This window comes from Meles meles, chromosome 4 (assembly GCF_922984935.1).
Source record: "Meles meles chromosome 4, mMelMel3.1 paternal haplotype, whole genome shotgun sequence".
Lineage (NCBI taxonomy): Eukaryota > Metazoa > Chordata > Mammalia > Carnivora > Mustelidae > Meles > Meles meles.
Genome location: NC_060069.1, coordinates 129,271,764 through 129,294,610, shown reverse-complemented (window position 1 = coordinate 129,294,610; position 22,847 = coordinate 129,271,764). Strand labels below are relative to the sequence as shown.

General features: G+C 36.1%; 1 pseudogene; it reads right to left on the bottom strand.

Annotated features, from left to right (window-relative positions):
* Nucleotides 1–22,847, bottom strand: part of LOC123940776 — a 159,784-nt pseudogene that overhangs the window by 62,261 nt on the left and 74,676 nt on the right.

The following is a 22,847-nucleotide window of genomic DNA, read 5'->3' as shown; positions in this document are numbered from 1 at the left end:
CCCAGGACCCTGGGATCATGACCTGAGCTGAAGGCAGAGGCTTTAACCCACTGAGCCACCCAGGCGCTCCCCTTCTTTTCTATCATAAGACCATGTTTTCCATTCTTTCCCTCATGTTTCCTTCTTTCTTTTTACCTCTCCTAAGTAAGCCATAGGAAAAAAAAAAACACAGAAAGGTTTTTGAAGAAAAGAAACTCATGTAAAATTTGTTGTTGTTGGATAACAGAAAACACACATAAATTGGGTAAATAAAACTAAATGTATTATGACAAAAATATTAATGAAATATCTTTACCTAAATGGCTCTTCCTCTATCTTTTGAATATAATACAAATTTTCACAGAAAAAGATTAACAACCTTGACATAGAGACATATATATTTTTTAATCTCAGAAGTAATCATAGAGATAATTTTTTAAGCAGCAGATTTTAGAGAGAGAAGTTACCATAAAAAGAAAACAGGGTGGTGCCAATAAATCATGATTAGGTGTACAGATAACATTATAGAGTGTATGTATCACCTAAAAATTAAGAATTAATGTGATCTTTGTATCAGACTAAGGTCTCAAAAGGGTAATATATAGAATATTAGCCATCAAGTAACTTGGCTCTTTAAAAAATTTGCTTGTGAAAGCTATTAAATTTATTGTTCACTCAAAGTTTGATCTCTAATCATATTGGATCATTTGTAATCACTGATACCTTTAAAAATCTTCATGAATTAGTTTATATTGACCCCTACTTCTTCCCTTCCTGGTGAATTTCTACATATCCTTAAAGAGTCAAGAAAAATGTTTTCTTCCATGAAAATTTTGTAACCCTTTTATTATGAAATAACCCTTTTCCTTGCTATGGTCTTTATTATTTGGAGCAGAGCTTAATTAATCACATTGCATCTTAACTTTATATTTGTGTGTTTTGTTTCTACATATTAAATGAGATTTCAGCAAGGGCAAGGGTCGTATTTTGGCTGTCATATCCCTAGCAATGAGTTCAGTGCCTGACACAAGCAGTCATAGTTTAAAAATATATAAGAAGTACAGAAATTTATATTCCTAGTGGTAGAAACAAGAAGGGGCACAGTTGATATATCTTGAGCTTAGAAATGCTTATTTCTTTCTTCTGCTATGAACCACACTCATGATTTATTATTATTTCTTAATGAAAGAGTAAATAAAGAATAAAAATGACTAAGAACAGAAATATAAGTTACAGATTGATAAAACTATATAATTCAAACATTATGAGAAAAAAATGACAAATATTTTCAAACTTTTGCTTAAATACACCATTATTTAGAAAAAAATGAGGGGGAAAGATCGTAAAAAATTAAGTATTTGGAAAAAGAAAATGTATTTCTAGAATTACCTTACTTGACCTTTAACCAATAAGCATAGTGGTATCAGAGTAAGTCTTGAGGGTATCAAGTAGCAACTGTACCCAGAACAAATGATTGAGTACTCTTAAAAGGTGTTGGACTAAGAGTTCAGCAGATGTAGACACAAATAATTCTACTTGCATATTTATTCTCACACAATTGAATTTTAAGTGTATATTACTTTTTTTTATTTGTTTATTTTCAGCATAACAGTGTTCATTGTTTTTGCACCACAGCCAGTGCTCCATGCAGTACGTGTCCTCCCTATTACCCACTACCTGGTTTCTCAAACTCCCACCCCCCTGCCCCTTCAAAACCCTCTGGTTGTTTTTCAGAGTCCATAGCCTCTCATGATTCATCTCCCCTCCCAGTTTCCCTCAACTCCCTCTCTTCTCCATCTCCCCATGTGTATATTACTTTTATTCTTAAGTGTACGGAGAGCAACCTTGACCAAGGAGATGGGAAGAAATTGTTTTTTTTAATGAAAGTGCTTGTGTAAGCACACACAGCTTCTTAGTTCTAAACTTTCTCTCTCTCTCCCCACCCCATCTCTTCATTTCTCTCTATGTATATATTCCTGTTTAGACAAGGATTTTTTAGGGGGAGGTACATTTTTTTTTTCACTAATATATTCCCAGTCATTAGAACAGTGGTTGACACATAGCAGGAACTCAATAAATAGTTGTGGATGGATATACCTTCCTATATTACCAAGGTAGGTTACACATAGAAACAGAAGACATGGTCCTTGTTTGGTAGCTGGTATTATCTAGATGACTAGAAAACCTGTAATACATACACTCTCACCAGTTTCTCTAAACCCTCTTTTTGTTAAAATTAGAAATATCTTCATTCTGTTCTCTGTCTACTATTTAATAAAAATAACTGATTATAAAACCTTGTGAGTAGCGCAGTGTTGGTCTCTACCCCCATTGTCCAGAAACCAAACTGATATGAACATTGGCCTATTTCTTTTAATAAATCATTTTCTAGAAGATGTAATTATAAATATTGTCTATATATTGCCAGAAATCAAGTGTTTATTGAGTTGTCTGCAGTTTTATGGCAAAGAAAATGCCTATCTTTAACAATAATATGTAAGATTTATGTGTAGCTAATAATTTTAAATTAAAGAATTGAAATTTTTAGAGCTCAGAAAGTCATTATTTCCAGAACCTTATGTTTTAAAATAACAGAATGAGATGTAGACCATTTAGGTGACTGAATAGGGACATTTAGATGTTGAGTGCCCTCAGGAGAGAATTCATGACTCCTGACTCCCCATTTAATGCTGGTTTCAGTACACCCCAATTGTTCAGTATACGCCATAATTTGATGAAATCCACATACACCCAAATGTAATAACTATTATTATAAGGTAGAATGAAAAGTCTTAAGGTAAGGCAAATCAGAGCAAGCAGCCATGTTTGTCTTAATTGAAGGAAAATCATAGCCTCTGTATAATGCGTATGTTGTGGAGAGCTCCATCATGTGGAAATTTTGAGAACTTCAATTTACCTGGACTCAAGATTTCACAAGTACTTGCCATTATGATAGACCATGATCTTCCTTGAGTTGCCCCAATTTCTGTGGCTCTTCAACTGAATTTTTGTTAATTAAAAAAAAAAAGTAATGGAATTTGTTTCTGAACAGAGAATTCTCCAGAATCTGTTTCTGAAAGTTATTTTGTGCCACCTTCAATGGACAGGAAGACTATGTTTGGGAGACTGATGTGAAATGTTATCTTTGGATGTAGGAGATAGCAATTTGAAAAATGTTATTTGAATCAATAATTAAAATAATGATGATTTTGGAGAAGGTATTTCAAACTGAATCATTGAGTTAGTCTTTCAACATTTCAAAATACCAACCAGAAAGGCAGACAATGGAACATATACAAATTAATATCTTGGTCAGGTGGAGAAGTTAAAAAAATCCTTTAATAGAACTGAAAGTGTAACTATTGATTTCTTAGGAGATAGGATTGCTAAAGGCTGAATTGCTTCTATGATTAAATCACAAGCTTCAGCTCTGGCATCAGTGTTTCCTTCAGTCAAAATCACAGAGGATATCTGCAGATCCCTAGAGCTGTTTCTCTGAGTAAACTAGTAAAACATAAATATTTCCCTGAGGGGTTTTGATCCAGTGCTAGATTAGCTGCCTGAAGTTGATCATTTCAGTTTTTCTTGGAGAGATCTATAGAAGCTACTTACCTACTTGACTTGCCCTTCCGTATCTGAGAATTAAAATGGATAACAGTTGAAACCTCTGCATTTATTTCGTGCACTGCAAGGCAAGATGGAAATGCACGTTCCTAATATGTCAGCCTTTTATGGTTTTTGTTTTTTTTTAACCTTCTGGGTTAGATATTATTGATTTTGGTGATTGAAAATATTATATTCTAGAAAGGGAAGGAAGTTCTGTATTTAGAGCTCAGAATTCATCACCAGCCACTCTTTAATCTCATGAGTAAAATAAATCACCATTAAAAAAATAGTCCTGTGAAACAAATCACACACACACATACACACGTACACACAAACGTCAAATCCCCCAAACCCCAAATAAACCTTGTAATAATGACATGATGGAAGAACAGGTAAGTTTTTAAATTACATAAGTGTACTGGACAAATTAAACTTGGTGATATACAAACCCAAGATAATTTAATTTTCTCCAATCATTGCTTCAACCATGCTTCACTGATTATCCTTTTTTCAACCCATAATGACATCTTGGAAAATCCCATCACTTTCTTGTCACTTTCTGTTATTAAAAAGTCTTATTCAATCTAAAACTTCAATTTCATCACCTTCTGTCCTCCCGATGTTGACCAAGGAATGTTTCATTTCCAGGACTTTGCCCCTTCACTCTTCTTTCTGGATTTGATTACTCCATTGACAGTGGTGTTGGAAGCATTGCAGAAATAGGCAATAATCTTTTAACCTCCCTGGTACATTTTTCCCTGCTGTGAATACTTATGAACATAACAATGCTCAATTGTGGATGCCTGTTCTTCTAGGCACAAGGGCAATTTTTTAGGAGCCATGAGAATGTCCTTCCCATCTCACAATCCGGAGGCAGGAGATTCACTGACCAGTTCCTCTACTTGTTTTTCCCTTCTTCTCTCCACCTCCAAAAGGTTCAGCTCTGTTCTCACCTCACAGCCTCTATTTTCACCTCACAGCCTCTCTTTTCTCTGTGTCCAGCTTTCACTGGTGGAGGACCAGGGTGATAACTCAAACCTGAGTACATTTTCTCATGTCTACTTGACTCATAGAAATCTGCTGCATTCTCATCACCTCAGACCATGGAAATGCAGGCTATTCTTCTCTTCACATTGTCTTTTTAAGGTAATTTTATTATTATTACTATAATTATTATTTTGTCTGCTCATATAGGTCCAAAAGAAGACTAGTGAGCTCATGGCCTAAACGGACATCCTTCCAGGAAACTACGATTCCAATCCCCCAGTCTGGAAAGAGTTACTCCTTACTTGGCTGTTGGGTAGGCTGATCATATATTTCTTTTTTTTTTTTTCCCTTTTTATTTATTTATTTTTTTTTCAGCGTAACAGTATTCATTCTTTTTGCACAACACCCAGTGCTCCATGCAAAACGTGCCCTCCCCATCACCCACCACCTGTTCCCCCAACCTCCCACCCCTGACCCTTCAAAACCCTCAGGTTGTTTTTCAGAGTCCATAGTCTCTTATGGTTCGCCTCCCCTCCCCAATGTCCATAGCCCGCACCCCCTCTCCCAATCCCACCTCCCCCCAGCAACCCCCAGTTTGTTTTGTGAGATTAAGAGTCATTTATGGTTTGTCTCCCTCCCAATCCCATCTTGTTTCATTTATTCTTCTCCTATCCCCCTACCCCCCCATGTTGCTTCTCCATGTCCTCATATCAGGGAGATCATATGATAGTTGTCTTTCTCCGATTGACTTATTTCATTAAGCATGATACGCTCTAGTTCCATCCACGTCGTCGCAAATGGCAAGATTTCATTTCTTTTGATGGCTGCATAGTAATCCTAAAATTTATATGGAACCAGAAAAGACCTCGAATAGCCAAAGGAATATTGAAGAACAAAGTCAAAGTTGGTGGCATCACAATTCCGGACTTCAAGCTCTATTACAAAGCTGTCATCATCAAGACAGCATGGTACTGGCACAAAAACAGACACATAGACCAGTGGAACAGAATAGAGAGCCCAGAAATCGACCCTCAACTCTATGGTCAACTCATCTTCGACAAAGCAGGAAAGAATGTCCAATGGAAAAAAGACAGCCTCTTCAATAAATGGTGCTGGGAAAATTGGACAGCCACATGCAGAAAAATGAAATTGGACAACTTCCTTACACCACACACGAAAATAGACTCCAAATGGATGAAGGACCTCAATGTGAGAAAGGAATCCATCAAAATCCTTGAGGAGAACGCAGGCAGCAACCTCTTCGACCTCAGCCGCAGCAACATCTTCCTAGGAACAACGGCAAAGGCAAGGGAAGCAAGGGCGAAAATGAACTATTGGGATTTCATCAAGATCAAAAGCTTTTGCACAGCAAAGGAAACAGTTAACAAAACCAAAAGACAGCTGACAGAATGGGAGAAGATATTTGCAAACGACATATCAGATAAAGGGCTAGTATCCAAAATCTATAAGGAACTTAGCAAACTCAACACCCAAAGAACAAACAATCCAATCAAGAAATGGGCAGAGGACATGAACAGACATTTCTGCAAAGAAGACATCCAGATGGCCAACAGACACATGAAAAAGTGCTCCACGTCACTCGGCATCAGGGAAATACAAATCAAAACCACAATGAGATATCACCTCACACCAGTCAGAATGGCTAAAATTAACAAGTCAGGAAATGACAGATGCTGGAGAGGATGTGGAGAAAGGGGAACCCTCCTCCACTGTTGGTGGGAATGCAAGCTGGTGCAACCACTCTGGAAAACAGCATGGAGGTTCCTCAAAATGTTGAAAATAGAACTACCCTATGACCCAGCAATTGCACTACTGGGTATTTACCCTAAAGATACAAACATAGTGATCCGAAGGGGCACGTGTACCCGAATGTTTATAGCAGCAATGTCTACAATAGCCAGACTATGGAAAGAACCTAGATGTCCATCAACAGATGAATGGATCAAGAAGATGTGGTATATATACACAATGGAATACTATGCAGCCATCAAAAGATCATATATTTCACTGTCCATACCAAGTCACTCTTGAGAATAGAAGGGGGCTAGAGGCATAAGCCAGGATTTTCCTGGGCAAACGCAGAGATATGTTCTCCTAATAATGGGAAAGTAGGAACACTTTTGTTTGTAGGACTCCTTGGTGAGCTGAGTAAGGCAGAACACTCTCTTCCTAGGATAAAGTTTGAAAACCAGGGAGATTCACCTCTCTTTCTTTCCCTAGCATTTGGTTTAATGGAGGTGATGGGGGAGGGAGAGAGGGAGGGATAAGGCAGTGGACATTAGTGGTGCGAATAGCAAAGTGAGTTTGGTTACAAGCAAGGTGTTCGGCTCTTGGTGATTTAGAATATTAAATATTCTAAACTTCCGTTTAGAATATTAGGTATTTGATGTCCCTTTGTTCTTAGATGCCAATCCTTCGTGTCAGTTATAGACAAGAGGACACAGAGTATAACATCAACTTAAATATAGAAATTTAGTTGTAAAAATATTTCAGGAGTCATGATTTCAGTATAGGATTAATGAAATCTAATTATTTTCAACTAACCATGTGGTAAAGTATGTGGTTTTCTAGAAAAAGGACTCCAAGACTCCAAGACTCTTGCCTTCTCAATGATTTCCATTGTACAAACATATCATCTATCTCATGTATCATTGCTTTTCTCCTCTTTACTGGATAATCCTCTTCAGTCTACCTATATCCCATAATACATTATCTCTCACCTTACCAAAAACTCAGTTTGTTTTGATTCCACCTCCTGTATCTGCTACTATATATTTTGCTTGCTCCTTTTCATTTCAAAACTTCTCAAAATAATTGTATATGGTTTGAACTTACTTTTCATTTTCTTCTCAACCTTCCAAGCTCAATTATTTTTCTTTATACACTCAAATTTCTCTTGTCATGTTACCGGTTGCCAAACCTAGTGGTCACTTCTTTGGCCTTATCTTGACCTCAGCAGAATTCAATAGTGTTGGCTTTCCCTTCTTGATATAGTCCTTTATTTGTGGTCTAAGGCTTTTATTTTTACTTCAATTGTGGTCTACTTCAAACTTCTTCAAGAAATTCTGTTCCGAATCTTCAAATTATAGAGCAATTCCAGTATCATTACTGAACTGTCTTACTAAGTAATCTAGTTTTATAGCTAAAATATAATCTCTTTATAGGTGATTTTCAAATATATGTTTCTACCCCTGATCCCTCTAGAATCTTGTAGCCATTGTCTTCTCAATATCTGCATTCCTAGTCATCTCAACATTTTGTTTAAGACAGAGGTCTTGATCAATTTCCCCTCTACTCTATATTCCTCATATCGACTATATGAAATCAGATATCCAAGTAAAAAATCTTAAGAGTCAACCTTGATTCTTTTTCTTCTCTCATATCCCATGTCTGATTCATGAGCATAGTCCTATAACTATTATTCCAAAGTTTATGATAAATCTGTCCACATAACCTCTATTGTGAGTGCTAACACTACAGTCCAGATAATACAGATTATCTTTAGCTAGATTATATCCTCATATGTCTAATCATCCTAATAGGAGCTGAATCATATTTATAAGTAGAAAGTCCTAAACCATTTATTTTCTCTGACATCACAATAGAGATAATTTAGTGCTCTTTAGGATGACTTTTAATTTAACCTCTTATATTCTACAAATCTCCAAAACATATTTCTTCTTTACTCTGGAGAGGAAGGCAAACAAAGCCTACAAGCAAAACTCTAAAATTCTTTAGATCTCCCTACGTTTAGTCTTGAAATCCTTTAAAAATAATAGTCAACTCTCATTTATGTTCCATTATATTACTTATACTTTATCTTATTTATACCATTAAAAATCTCTTGCATGCCAAAAATATTATGTGTTTACTTAGTAATTTTATTAACATGAGTTTTTACTCTGACTGAACTGGAGAGGAGTGGGGTAGGGGACAAAGCTTTTAAAACATAAATGCAAGATGTGAGCCAAGGGTGAATATGTATAATGGACATGATGTTTCTTTCCTGAAATCTGTTCTTTTGTCTCTAGGTAATTCCTTATGCAACTTCTGAGAAGCCTAAAATTTCTTGGAGCAAATTGGCTTAATCTCTTGATCCGGGGTTAGGTCAGGGAGCTTAAACCTAAGTCCATTAATACAAACCCATCCCTTAGGCATAGATTTGGGAGAGGGTACATGATTCAATATGAGCTAATGATACATGAGAAGCAGTTTGCTGAAAGATTTCTGGGACAGAAACTATGTCTTCAAGAAAATTTCCAAAAGTAACTGTTTCTATGGGCTTAGATTAGGAAGCAGGTAGCTTTAGGAGTTGATAGTGACCAACTTGTGTTGGGTAAATCAACCTTAGGGTGAAGCATCAGTTCAGGGAGGTAAATCCATGATACAGAAAGAAATTGGTTCTTGATAAGTTCATCCTGCTGTAGAATTAAATCACTTCTGAGGCTTCTCAAACCTTCAAGCAGGAAAACCAGTGGAAATCATTTTATTGTTTCAGCCAGTTTTAGCTGTGTTTTCTGTTGGTTCTATCTGAATACTCTTAAAGAGTACAGTGATTCCATTGAATGGGCTACCCAGAAAACTGATTACAAGAGGAAAGCAAAACATAATCAACAGGATGCTATTACCAAAGAAACAAGAAATTGTAAACTGAAGTTAAAAAGATAATATAACAATATGATAAAAAGAACAAGATCTGTTGAAAGCACACCAGAATCAACTTTCCTACTTTATTGGGTTGGTTTAGGGTTGAGATTTGTCAAGATCCATTAAAGGCAAGCATTACTACAGTTTCCTTCACCTCAACACTCTCCTCCAGTCTGTTTGAACTTCATATACTTTTGGGTAAGAAAATGAAATCATATTAATATTCATTTTTCTTCATTATGGTACACATTTTAATATTTGAACCAGTCAGAGCTCAAAAAAAAAAAAAAACCCAACTCTTTCAATAAGAAAATTGGACCTTGCAATAACATTTTTAGGCTTTTAAAATGTTTATCTCTAGTTAGACAGTCAAAAATTTAGGATTCAACACTTTGTATTCCTAGTTTGGCTCTCTTGTAAAGTCCAACTTTAACTACAAAAAGGCCATAGTAAAAGGCATTTCTAAGAAAAAAAAATTCCTTCGGATTACTATTCCAAAATGTTGATACTGAACATATATAAACCAAAGGTTTCATGTGTCCTCCTGATGAAGTTCTAGAACATAGGTGAAGTTCGGTGGGGTGAGGTCTGGAGCCAATGACCAAGAAAGGATTCTTGAGACATCTTTGGTGCAAAATGGTGGTTTATTAAAGCATGGGACAGGACCCGTGGGCAGGAAGAGCTGTTACCCCGGGGATGTGAGGAGTGGTCTATTATATACTAGTAAATTGGGGAGGGGATTAGGGATGATGTAAGTCTCTAAGGAATTTTGGAAGCAAGGTTTCTAGGACCTTGAGGGGTTAGCTATTGTCTGGGGAAAGGTTATTCATTACCAGTAATAAAACCTTCTGGTGAGACCCCTTAGATGTATATCAGTGGACCATATGCTTGGGAATGATTGTCCACTCTATCTTGGAGGTTTAGAGATAAAGTTTCCTAAAGGAATTGTTAAAGTAGACTTACAGGATCCTGGTTGGGGGAAGGGGGTTGGTCAGGCTAGGATTGTCCTTTGCCCTTAGCAAAGCCATAAGGTGGAGGTCACCCTGCCTGTTTTAAGGGCTTGTCAGTAAGTAAGGAAATTCAATAATTATTCTTCTGCCTCCGTGTCCCACATCACTCCCTTCCTTTCTCAGTGAGTGCTTCTCCTCATCTGCTAGTTATTTAGAAGTTTAAGCTTCTATGTCTCTTAATATGCTCTATGCAAAATGCTCCTCTGTGGTTATGGGTCTCTCACCGATGCTCTTTGGGACTGCTTTTTTGGTCCTGTTGCTTATCACTTGCTTTGCAAGTTATAGCCCACTTAATGAAATAATGGCTTTTCTTGATTGGGTCTTGAAGCAAATGGGCTTTTTCTTCTTCTTGAAGAAAAGAACAGATCTTTTCTATTTTTTTCACCCTGTCTTCCAGCCAAGACGAATGCACCAAACTGCAGGTATATGTAGTCAGGGAAGTTTCGTAAGGAAATTACTCATAGGAGAGGAAAAATTAAAGTTCTAACCCATTGAACCTGCTATCGAAGCCAAATATCTCTTCTATGAATACTTTAAATTAGGAGGAGGATTGCCATGGTCCTCCCTCCTTTCCTGACCTTAAGTTTGTTTATGTTCTTTATTTACCCTTCCAAGTTTCTCTGTCTGAAATTGGATCTTATTTCCCTCTGAAAATGCTCCCTCTCCCAACAGTTTGCCTCTGTACTGCTTATATTGTTCCCTAGTCCTACAGATGCAACAGAGCTCCCCAGCTTGTGTTGGGTGGCCATGTCTGTTTGCAACCTCCTAGTCTCCCAGGTCCCAGTCCCATGAAAGAGGGTTAAAGTATATCTTTCAACTTTATGTTTCTTTTCTCCCTTCACACCATTGTTTTCATTGTTAGACAAACTGTTAGGAAAACTCATTTTAAAAATACAAACTTTCTTTCCTTTTAAATACAACGTAGTCTAAACCTATACTGAGGAAAGACTATTTCTTCTATTAGCAAAACTATGCACTGCCAGTGGGTCTGCAGTATTGTTCAATGGAACACTTGGGGTCTGGCATCAGCACAAAGAACCACAGTAGCTTTTAATGGTTGCTTTCTCTGTTGGATGGGGAATGGCATGAGTCTCAAATTAATTTCTGGGATTTAGATTGTCCTCTGATATGAAAAGGTGGGGTTGCAAATTCCTGTCACCACATCTATGTGGGGGTTCCTTTAAAGGCAAGCCAAAAGTTCATTAAATTTTAAAAATTTCTTTGCTTTTGTTTCAACTTTAAAAGGTTTTTGACCTTAGGCAAGATATAGTGCCAAGCTTGGTTTTATAATTTAGCAAATGGCAATTATATAAGTTAGTAACTCTTCAGGTATTAGGAAACATTTAATATATCTACCTCTAAGTATTTACCAAATTCCACTTTGTTTTGTAATTACATAATTAGTCAAGCACTAGGAAACTTTTTAAATAAGGCAGTGTTCTGCTAAGCACTGTAAAGGAATAAAAGCATCTGCATACATACATGTTTTTCTGTCTTCCACCAGGTGGTGATATCCTTGAAAGAAGGGCCTTATTAATTATTGTATCTTCCATAACATGTACCATAGTGCTTTGTTCAAAAAAATTCGGAGATTAGCTACAAGTAGAGAGGATGAGAAAATTATTTACACAAAATCTACAAAATTTGCTGCTACTAAAGTACATATCATAATACACTGACCTTTCTCTCAAATGGATCAGAGAATTGTTCAGATCTTTGACTCCTGTAGTCTAATCATAGGCCTCGACATTTTAACCAAGAACAGAGATTAACATGGCTTTTTTTTTTTTTTTTTTAAATCATGGCTTGTTGGTTGTAATTGAGTTGCTGGGTCATTACTTGTGATCAATTAGAATTATCTCTTCCCAGGATTTACAGGTAAGGATTATTTTCTTTAAAAGAAACACTCATAATTTTTTAGTGTTTGTCTCTTTTTCTTTGTCTGATATGATATTTTCCAGACTGTGAGTGCTTAACTAATATTAAGTGATAATTCCTTATTAACCTAACTGGGCTTTGGGAGCTTTCAAACATTTCAAAGGAGTATTTTACATGTTTTGTGATCTTTATGATTTTAAAATAGAATTATGATGAACTTTCCAAAGCAGGAAAAGAGAGAGTTGCTCCAGTCTGAAAGCCAAGCTGTAAAAACTGATATGATTGGTCTCTTTTGACAAAGAGAGGAAGATTTGGTTAAATAATTGACACACTGTTAATTCCAATTTTTATTATGCGCTGGAGATGGTGTTGTAATAACGCACAAAATGGCCTTTGTGGTATGAAGTGGAGTGGAGAGTCAAATAAATGCTGCATAGAGAGCCAAACTGGATACTTAGGTTCTCCTCATATTCTCAGTGTGAATATTGACCCCGGTTATGATGCTTATAAGCTTATGGTGCCTTCATCACTGCCAAGACCACAGGGAAGTGGCCTTATAAATAACCCTATTTCCTATTGCTTTTGTAAAAAATCACCAAGAATATGGGATGAAAAACAACACAGACTTATTATCTAATGGTTCTGGAGGTCAGAAGTCCAAAATGGTCTTATTGGGCTAAAATCAAAGGATCAGCAGAGCTGTATTCCTTCTGTGGCTCTAGGAAAAAATCTGCTTCCTTGCTTTTTCTGGTTTCTAGCAGCCAGCTACCTTCTGTGGCTCATGATCCCATTCCACTATCTTCAAATCATCAGGGTAGCATCTTTGAATCACTCTCCTGCTCCGACATTCTGCTTCACTCTTTTAAGGAAGTTTGTGATTGTACTGCACCCACCTGAACAATCCAGAACACTCTTCGAATCTCAAGTCCCTTAACATAATCACACCTGCAGAGGCAAAGTTTCTCTCACCGTGTAAGGTAATAACTCGCAGGTTTTAGAGATTAGGATGTGAACGTCTTGGAGGGTGGGAGTTATTTTGCCTCACCACATGCTACAGATAAGTTTTTAAATTCTTTAAAAAGTTAATTTTAAATTATGATGCAGTTTTCAAAGTAGAAGAGTGGAAGATTATTTCAACATCAAAACCATAAAATTAAAAATTGGGCAAATATGATGATTATGTGGTGGGAAAAGTGGGGTTTTGTTTGCTCTGGGTTTTAATTACGCCGGTGCTGGGTATTTACTGAAGATTTTTGTGATCTTCAATTTTATTACCGGGATCATGAGCTTATAATGCCTAGGATTCTTTGGAAAGCCCTATGCTGTTTTTTTTTTTATCAACAGCACGGTAATTTCTTGACTTCTAATTCATTAGTTACCTAAACAGGAAGAGCTGACGTTTTAATTGTTAATTCTGTCAGTGCATTGTTTGGTAAGTACATGGGCTGGTTATTAAATACAACTAAAGATAGCATTTGGAAAATCCTTGGTGTGGCCCTGAGAAGAAGGATGTGCAGATGTTCTACTGTGTGCTATTACCTGCTAGGATAAGACAGACAAGGGAAAAATAATTTCATTTGGCTAATTCCACTACTTGCTAGAAAGTTTTGGCTTCAGAGGCATCATCAGAAAGAAATGCAAAGCAGAATGTTTAATATCAGAGAGTATTAGTCTATGATCTCATGGGCTGGTGACTGGACATTAATCAAATTAATGTCCTCAATTAAATAGATTCTGTTGAAAAAGTAAAACAAATGAGAGCCAATAGGTGTTTTAGTCAGTTAATAAATACATCAGAGTTACATCTAGAAGAAGAAACGGATACGAATTTAATTCTACTTGATAAAATATTGTTAGTTTTAACCTTAAGACAGATTGGCAAGTATTGTTGTCAAAAAAATTTTTTACACCCAACTTTCCCCTCTTCATTTTGTTATATAAATATATGGATTTCATGTTCCCTGCATTCAGTTCAAGTTTATCTGCAGTCCTGATCTAATACTATAATTTAATTGTCACTAGATATGAAGAGCTATTACAATTTAGAAATATGCACCCTTTGAGTGGCCGCCTTAAATATTCTAGAAATTTATTTTTAAAAATGTTTTGGCTGGTCCTGATTTCTCAAGATAAAATAGGCTACAATTGGAGAAACTCTTAAGTACTGCCATACTTCTAATTTTAGTAATGCATAAAATCATGTGTTTTAGGTTTGATTTGGTGCTTCTTGAAAGGGTTAGTGTTAAGTGACACATTTTGATTTTGTTACCCCATTGGTTATATAAAATTACTATTTTTTTTTTACCATTGAATACATTTGTGTAAATGTGCCATCAAATAGCTAATAAGGTATAAAGAAATCATTTAGCCTTTCTTCAGAAAGATATCTAAGCTGGTGAACTATAAAATTTCGAGTTCTTCTGAGTGTCACTTGGAGTTCCGGGGGATGTCTCTCTTTTGAATTCAGAAATCATAAATTGAGTATCTTGATATACTTGAGCAAGCGGGAAATGAGCACTGCTTTTGCAATTGACTCATAGATGTGATCCTAAGCAGGAGGGCAAGGATGAAGAGGGTAAGAATGAATAATAAATGTATTTGAAAATGAGATTTAACATGTAGAGAGTACCAAAATTTTTCCAGTACTGTAAAGATATAGTTTCTTTTTCTTTTAGCAAGCTTCTTAGAGAATTGAGTATGTGGCTGATTATTTCATCCTTATTAATTATTATTCTATCTTAAAAATAGTCTTTAGAAATATTTCTTTTTGTAATAATATGCTCAAACGGCTCTTCATATTACAAATATCATGTAGAAAACCATATTTCCCCTAATATTTATAGTTAGTATATTTTTAAAATTTTCACAGAAATTTGCTTTGTTAACTCGACATTGGGGTTAAGTTATTTCAATTGCAAACAAGTGGAAATGGAATCAGAAGTGTGCTTTCTGGGGTGGAAAATTTCCTCACAACTTCAGCTTCTTTTTTAGGCTTAAGTTTTCCTTTCATTTTTTTTTCTTTAAGAATTCTGAAGAATTCCAGCCTCCCTACTGTTGCTTCTTACATAGATTCATGTTGAATATGTATTTCCCAGCATCTAGAGATGCTGATTCAGTGTAGTTGGTGACAGGTGCCTCAATGACAAAGGCAGGAGGCCTTTAAAATCTTCAGTTTGGGAGTGTCAGGATGGGTATGACATAGGCCCATGCTGACAATCTAAAATGAAGGCTCTTGGCATAATTGCTTTTCATTCAAAAGTTAAGAAATGCAGCTGCGTCCTCTTCACCTCCAATTCTTGCAATCTCTATGCACAGAATGGAGAATTGCCTCCCTCATTTCTGAATTTCCATTCCCTCCTTCTTTAAAGTAACTAAAGATCAATGAACGTAGTGCTATTCTGGTTCTTACTAAACTTAGCCCAGCCAAAATAATCCATTTAGCTGGAAAATAATCTAATATACAGAAAAAGTCTGTGTTCTTATTTATAAAAGAGCAAATATCTCTTTTCCTTCCAGTGACCGGCATAGGCATGCAGCACAACCCCAGGCAAAATAGAAAAAGAAAGGAGAAAGCAATGCCTTTATCCAGAAATGACTCCCAATATTTATTCAGATGACAGGAGGAATAAAGTAGCTGAAGTTTTATAGGAATCTATTAACTCGTGTATGAATTGTAGGTTAATTGAACACTAAGTATATTCTCATCCATGAATTGGTCTTAGCTGTGCATGGCAAACTGTGTGGATAAACACACACACGTTAATCATTTTTAGAAATAAAGCTGACTTAAGAAAAACAGTAGTCTGCAATGGGTTGAAAATGAAGGTATAATCAATGTAATTTCACATTTCTTCTCACTGACTCATTACTTACATATTTTCTGCCTGAATTCACCTATACATATATAAAACTCTTTATAATTTGGTAAAGGACTTTTTGTCTCAGTGACTTCCTACACTGCATTTTGAGTTGTTGAATAAAGTCTCTTCATAAATGAACATCATTATAACCTCAGGGCTTCTTTACAGTCTATGGTTGGGTAGGGTAAAAGGAGTCACTGATGGCCATAGGAACAGCCTTGACAATTGTCAGCTTACCATACACAAAGTGCAGTACCTCTGAATTTGATCACTGTCAAGAGCAAACCATAGGTAAATGGATACCAATTCCGATAATGAAGCAAACTGAAATGGCCCAAGACCTTCTTACTAAATTTAAAGGAGAGCAGCATCAGAGCCAAATAGCTATTGCCCAGCCAACATTTTTCTTTTTGATTACACTATATAGTAAGGTGGAGAGACAGGTAGTTTTAGGAATGTGTTGAAGCTAGCTGTGAGGTTAGCATACCAATTCATAGCAAACCAAAAAATATCCTCATGTGGGAATCTGAAGAATAAAACTTGACATAATTAGAAGTATATAACTTTATTTAAGTCACCATTATCATCTACTACCCCTGGGTGGGTTCAAATTAATAGCTTCTACTGAAGGAAAAGCTCTTACCTTTGAGCAGCACATTATGTTTTGTGTTATGTGAAGCAAAAATTCCAGTGTAATTCTTGAATGTTATTTTCAGGTTGTTTTCTTTCCTTCTTTCTTTCCACCCTTCCTTCCTTCCTTTCCTCCTCCCTCCCCTCCCTCCCTTCCTTTTTCTCTCCCTCCCTCCCTCCTTTCCTTCTCTTCCCTTCCTTTCCCCTCCATTTCCTTCCTTTTTTTTTTTTTTTAAAGTTCTTTTATTTCTGGCTGGTAGCTATGATATCTTAAGTATTAAGACATATGACTATGAAAAACCTGCAGATGGAATTGTTTATTTAAGTAGCACATACACATTTTGATAAAGTAGGTCCAGAAAAATAACATTGTGTTTGACCTCTACAATTGTGACCTAAAAAGATTTTTGTAAAGGCCCTTGAAGATTTAGGGCAAGCTCTTCTCTTGATGAATATATTATCCTTTTAAAAGATAGTGATAATTATTATGTTCATTAAGGTGTGAAAATGTCATTCAAAATGAACTAAGCCATAGATTGCTTAATTTTCACTATCAGAAAGTATGTATCAGAAGGCAAGGCTACAGGTTCTCCTTTTTCCTGTGTGTGTGTGTGTGTGTGTGTGTGTGTGTTTCTTTCCACGTACTCTTCAAAGTGTGGATCCCTTTGGACTATGACATTTGAGGAATGCTTTTGTACCCCGTGTTTTTTCAGTGTACCAGCTGTGGAGTGATTAGTGCATCATTTTAGGACATTATATACTAATTGCTAAAATGATTAAGGCTCTTCCCTCTCCTGTACTCAATCTCTTAACCCATCATTTTCCACTTTCATAATGTAAATGCAGGGTATAGAAATTGTGATTCACTAACATGCTCATTTAGCTGAAGATCAAATTTTGCTTCTGAGAGGTCTGCATTAGTTTTCCTTGATCTCTTGATATTGAAATGGCAAGTCCCCATTCTTGGCCAAATGGATGGAGAGAGAATGGGGAACAGAGGAAAAGGGGAGGGGGGAGAGGAGGGAAATTTGCTTATTGTAGGACTGACTTGGGGCTAATCTATCTCACCAGGAACAGCACTGAAATCTAAACACCTGAAGACATTGCTGGCTTTGTCCTCCACGAAGGATAAACTTCACAGCACCCGAACCCTAAGTAACAGTCCAGACAGTTGGAGACAAGACAATAACATTAAAGAAAAAGGAAAAAAAGAAAAAATTATTTGAGAGTCCATTTTGTTGCAAACAGTCTTTCCGCACAAAATATTCTCAGAATCTGAATATCAGTGTGTATGTAACACCCCTCATAATACCATTTTCATCTCCAGAGTTAAGAAAATGCTACCACAGGCTTGAGAGCAAAGAGAAAATTCTGACTGATAAAATGGTTAAATAGGGCTTGATAATTTATTTCTGACCTTTTAATGCCTTCTGTTCTTAATGATTTTCTGTCATTTCTATCTAGTCCAGACTTGAAACTCAGTCTCAGAGGTGCTTAGCTTTATGTTGCCACTTAGCTTTCAACTTCCATTTTCAGCACAGAAAGGTAAATCAGTAATTGTCACTTTGGCTTCTCAAGGTTTGTCAGGCACCCGAATGGGATTATGACATAGATCTGAAGGGTGTTTCATATGACTTTGACTTTAATTTTGATATAATCATAGAATAGTCTTAGGACTTCAGGAACTTTATCATCCTGTTAGCCTTACCTCTTTCTTGGCTTGGGTGTTTGTCTCAGTCCTTTCTGTCCCCCTGACCTGTGGAGAGGTGATTTAAAAAAAAAAGAAACAAATTCAGGGACATCTTCAGTGAGATGTCTCCTTGACAATTGTTTTTTTTTCTTAATGCCTTTCTTTTCTTTTGTCTTTTCTTTCTTTCTTCCTTCCTCCCTCCCTCCCTCTCTCATTCTCTCTCCTTCCTTCCTTCTTTTTCTTTTGTAATTTGTTTCTAAGGAGATAGCATTTCTCTAGTTTGACTCACAATGGAACAGTTGTAGAGCTGGAGAAAACCACCCTCTGAGAGGTTGGTGCATTATCCTTTGCTTCAAAATATTTTGAGTCTGATTCTTATTTTATCAATTGGAGCCTAGAGTAAGACGGCAATCCATCTAGAAGTCTTCTTTGGAAGAGGGGGGATATAGGAAAAAGGAGTCCCAAAGAAATTGTTTCTGTCTTGAGAAGATAAAAACTTATGTTTTTAATACATTTATTCAGATATATTTGCCTACAGATCTGTGGATATAGATTGTTGTGTGTGTGTATGTGTGTATGTGTGTGTGTGTGTGTGTGTGTGTGTGTGTATTAATCAAAACTTCTTCCCTTGTAAGTGAAAGAACTTGAACTCAAACTGGCTTAAACCAGGAGGTCTTTAAGGATGATAGGACTCAGGAACCCCAGCATTTTGCTAATTATTTCTGGGTTTTCCCCTCACCCTTCCCACTTTTTTCTCTTCTTGCTTATTTCTGCATCTTTCTGTGTGTTGCTCTTACCTTCCTGCCAAAGCTTAGCTTTCTTCATGTGATTTGAAAGGTGCTAGTGGCAGTCCCAATCCACAAAGAAGAGATTTTTTTTTTCCCCTCCTAGAATTCATAGAATATCTTATGGAGAAGTATTCTGATTGGGTCTATAAGGGTTCAATGACCACCCCTTGGCTCAGTCCCTTAAAAAGGAGGTTAGGATTCTGGATCAAGTGCCCATCTCTGCTGGCCAACCTGTGACTGACTCTTCTACTCTATTCGATGGGAAAAGGACAGCTCAGTCAAAGGAAGATTGGTGTCCTGAGATCAGAAGTAGGGGTACAAGAAAGCATGCTAGGAAAACTGTGCTTACTAAAACTGTGTTTACTAAAATACACATCTCTGTATATACACATCTATGTATGCTACATGTATAGCAAACCAAATAATTCGCATACCTAGAGGGATATTTTATTTTATTTTTATATCTTTTCATTATGTGCACATATGATATTATTTGGCTTTTTGCCTGTAATGCATTTGGTGGTTATATTTTATGGCCTAGATATTGGAAAATTGAACTAGTTATCATCTTTATTCAAATAGAGAAATCACATTTATTAAATATCTACTATAGATAGCAAATGGTTCCAGGAACTACTATTTACTTTTTTATCCTAAAAAGCAGTAGTACACTTTGCATTTTCATGATGGTTTCATATCTGTTGTCTTAGGAATTCTCAAATGGATATATTTATTTATTTATTTGTTTGTTTGTTTGTTTGTTTATTTAAAACAACTTGGTTTTGAGCACCCATGCTAAATTTTGCCATGTTTTTAAACAGTTATTTTAAAAAATTTACATGGGATTTCAAAAGTATATATATTTAACGTCATATTATAGATAATGGAGAAGTACCTTAAGATTACTCTCCTGAGCAGTTATTGCCCTTGATGATCGACCTCATTGATACATTGTTAACATATAGATCAATAAACAATTATTGTTCTTTGTGAGATGCTGAGAGTAGATTTGGGACAGTTTGCAGGTAAAATGCATACTTTACCAGGACTGCCAAATGTCAAACTAACAACTAAAATCTATTAGCTATCATCTATCATCTATCTACCTATCTATCTATTATCTATCTATCATTATTGTCATCTATCTAATCTGTGAGTCCAGAAAGATCTATATGTATCTACCAACAAAGTCATATAAAATATATTTGAATTTTTTTTTTCTTTCTACAGATTTCCACAGGGAGCAGAGCTGATATTACTGGCTCAGAGCCTCATGGCGAGTTACAGTTATAATGGGGACAGCAGGCTTCTGTAACTCTGTTTAATAGAAAGCAGGGTACCAGCAGAGATTTTCTAACTCTGCATTTAAAATCCCCCCAATAGCTATTATTACTTCTTAAAACCATTTGAGCATTAGTGCCAAATCAAGTGGAATAGTTTCATTTAAATAATTTAAGGGGCTGACTGATGTTCTCACATTGGCCATAATAAATAATATTATTAATTTCGAGAGAGAGAGAGGAGGATCAGAATATTGTGATTTTGGTTTTCATTCAACTGGAAAGTATTTTGAAAAGGATTAAAGGAAAAGATTTTCCTCCTCTGAGTTTGACTCTCTGTGTATCCCACCTCTAGTCCTTTCATAGAAACCCCACCCATTGTGTTTAGCCCCATTTACCTGCCCCTGCAGGGCAGCATCCTGTGGAGGGAAGTTTTAGTCTTCTGTGGAACAAGCTTATTGATCAGCAGGGTTTGCTCACTCAAGTGTAAGGACATTCTGATTCTTTCCCTTGGGTTTTCTTTTCCTTCCTGAGAAAACTCTTATGAAGAATTCTTTCACCCCTCTTATTGTGTTTCCAATCAATCTTTCATTTGATATGATGTGAAAAAAAGGGAAGAAAACACATCTTAAGACTTATGTCTGAACAAAAAACCATCAACCTATAGTAACTACTCTCTCCTTTGCTTACTTTACCTATATATTCTCTGCATTATGAGGTAGTCATCATAACTCTGTTTTTAAGGGTGAAATTTTGAGGTTTTTTTTTTCTATGCTGCCAAATATTCAAGTGCCACTATTTTTCTCAATATTCTGATCATAAAAATTATTTGAAAATACACATTACCAGCTTTTGTCTTCAAGTTTGGGTTTAGGATGACTTGGGTAGGGCTTGGCATCAATAATTTTAATATTTCTGGGTGATTTAAGTATGGGAAATACTGAATTATCTGCTATAATTTTCCAAGTTAATGACAGTTACATCACTTCATATTCCAAAATGATTACCAGCACTTGTTATATCATTTTCTTCTTTCTAGTATTTTGTGTTCACATTTCATGGAACTACTGCTGTCATTATCGAATCTTTTTATTTTAGAACTGGTCAGCTATGGTCTTCTTTAAGGTGAAATTGGAGGGTCTTTGTTTACTTGTGATGGACTAGAGGACAGGAGAGGAAAAGAGCTAAAAAGACAATTGCTGCAATATGGCTGATCTAGCACTAAAGATGTGGACCAACCAGGAAGTAATACACTTTGATAAATGTGTAATGAAAAATTTACTTGCAGAGGAAACAAGGCTGGAAATGGCTGGGAGCCAAGAACATCTGTGTTCCTGGTATCCCAAATGTGTGAAAGCAGCAGATGTAACTGAATATATAATAGAAACCCTGGCACAATTCCTAATAATGTGGTAGGGAGCTCTGGATATTGCAGAAAGCTTTCCAAAACACCCCCACATGGAAAATACTGGGGAACTCCTAAGTAATATTATTAGCTATCTTGAGGAGAGATATTAAAGTGGCTCAACACAATGAAGATGACTTATTTACATAAGAGAAAGGAAAGTTACCCATTGCACACAATTGATAACACAACTCAGGAAATATATTGTGTATAAATATAATAATGCAATTACATTACATTAATGTAATGCAATTACATTAAGCATACATATGGGAGGAGAAGTATAAGATTCTTCACATATAATCTTTGCTTTAAATAGTTCTTCATACTTTTTATGGGCTCAGCCAATACTTCTAAGAATGACTGGATTGAGGAGGAATGAGGAATGAGAAAAGAGAATAAAATGTGAAATTCAGACTAGGAAAAGGCAGATAATAGCAGCTGCTGTTTTGCTTATTCCATTACCTTGAGATAATTTATTTTAAATTTCTTACTAAATGAGTACCTGAGTAGGTCACAGTAGTTGGCATACTTTTAGTATTGTATATGTGCTTGGTGTTGACAAATAGCACCTTTTTCTTAACTACCTTCTAGCTTGGACTATGTGACACAATTCTGATCAATGAGATGTAAGGGGAATTATGTTGGATCAGGTTTGGTTTTCCTGATAAAAATGGATAGACCAGGTTGGCATGCCCCTTACCCTTTCTTCTTCCTGCCTGCAGTGTAGACATGATGCTAGTGATACAACAGCCACACTGTGATTATTAGGTAACAACAATAAGGATGAAAATAGGTCGTTGAAACATGACACAGTGGAAGGACCTGTATTGATTCCCTGATGGCCACTGTGCCAATACTGGATGGCTATCTCTAGATTTTTGGTTATGTGAGGAAAAAAACAATTTGTTTAAGCAACACTTGGTCAGGATTTCTGATACTTGCTGCTGAATACATTCCTAATGGATACAGTAGTTATAAATTATTAGTAATGCCAATACTATACAAAATTTTAAAGTAAGTTTTCAGTACTCTTAGCCTTGCTTTTCTAAATAATTTCCTCAGA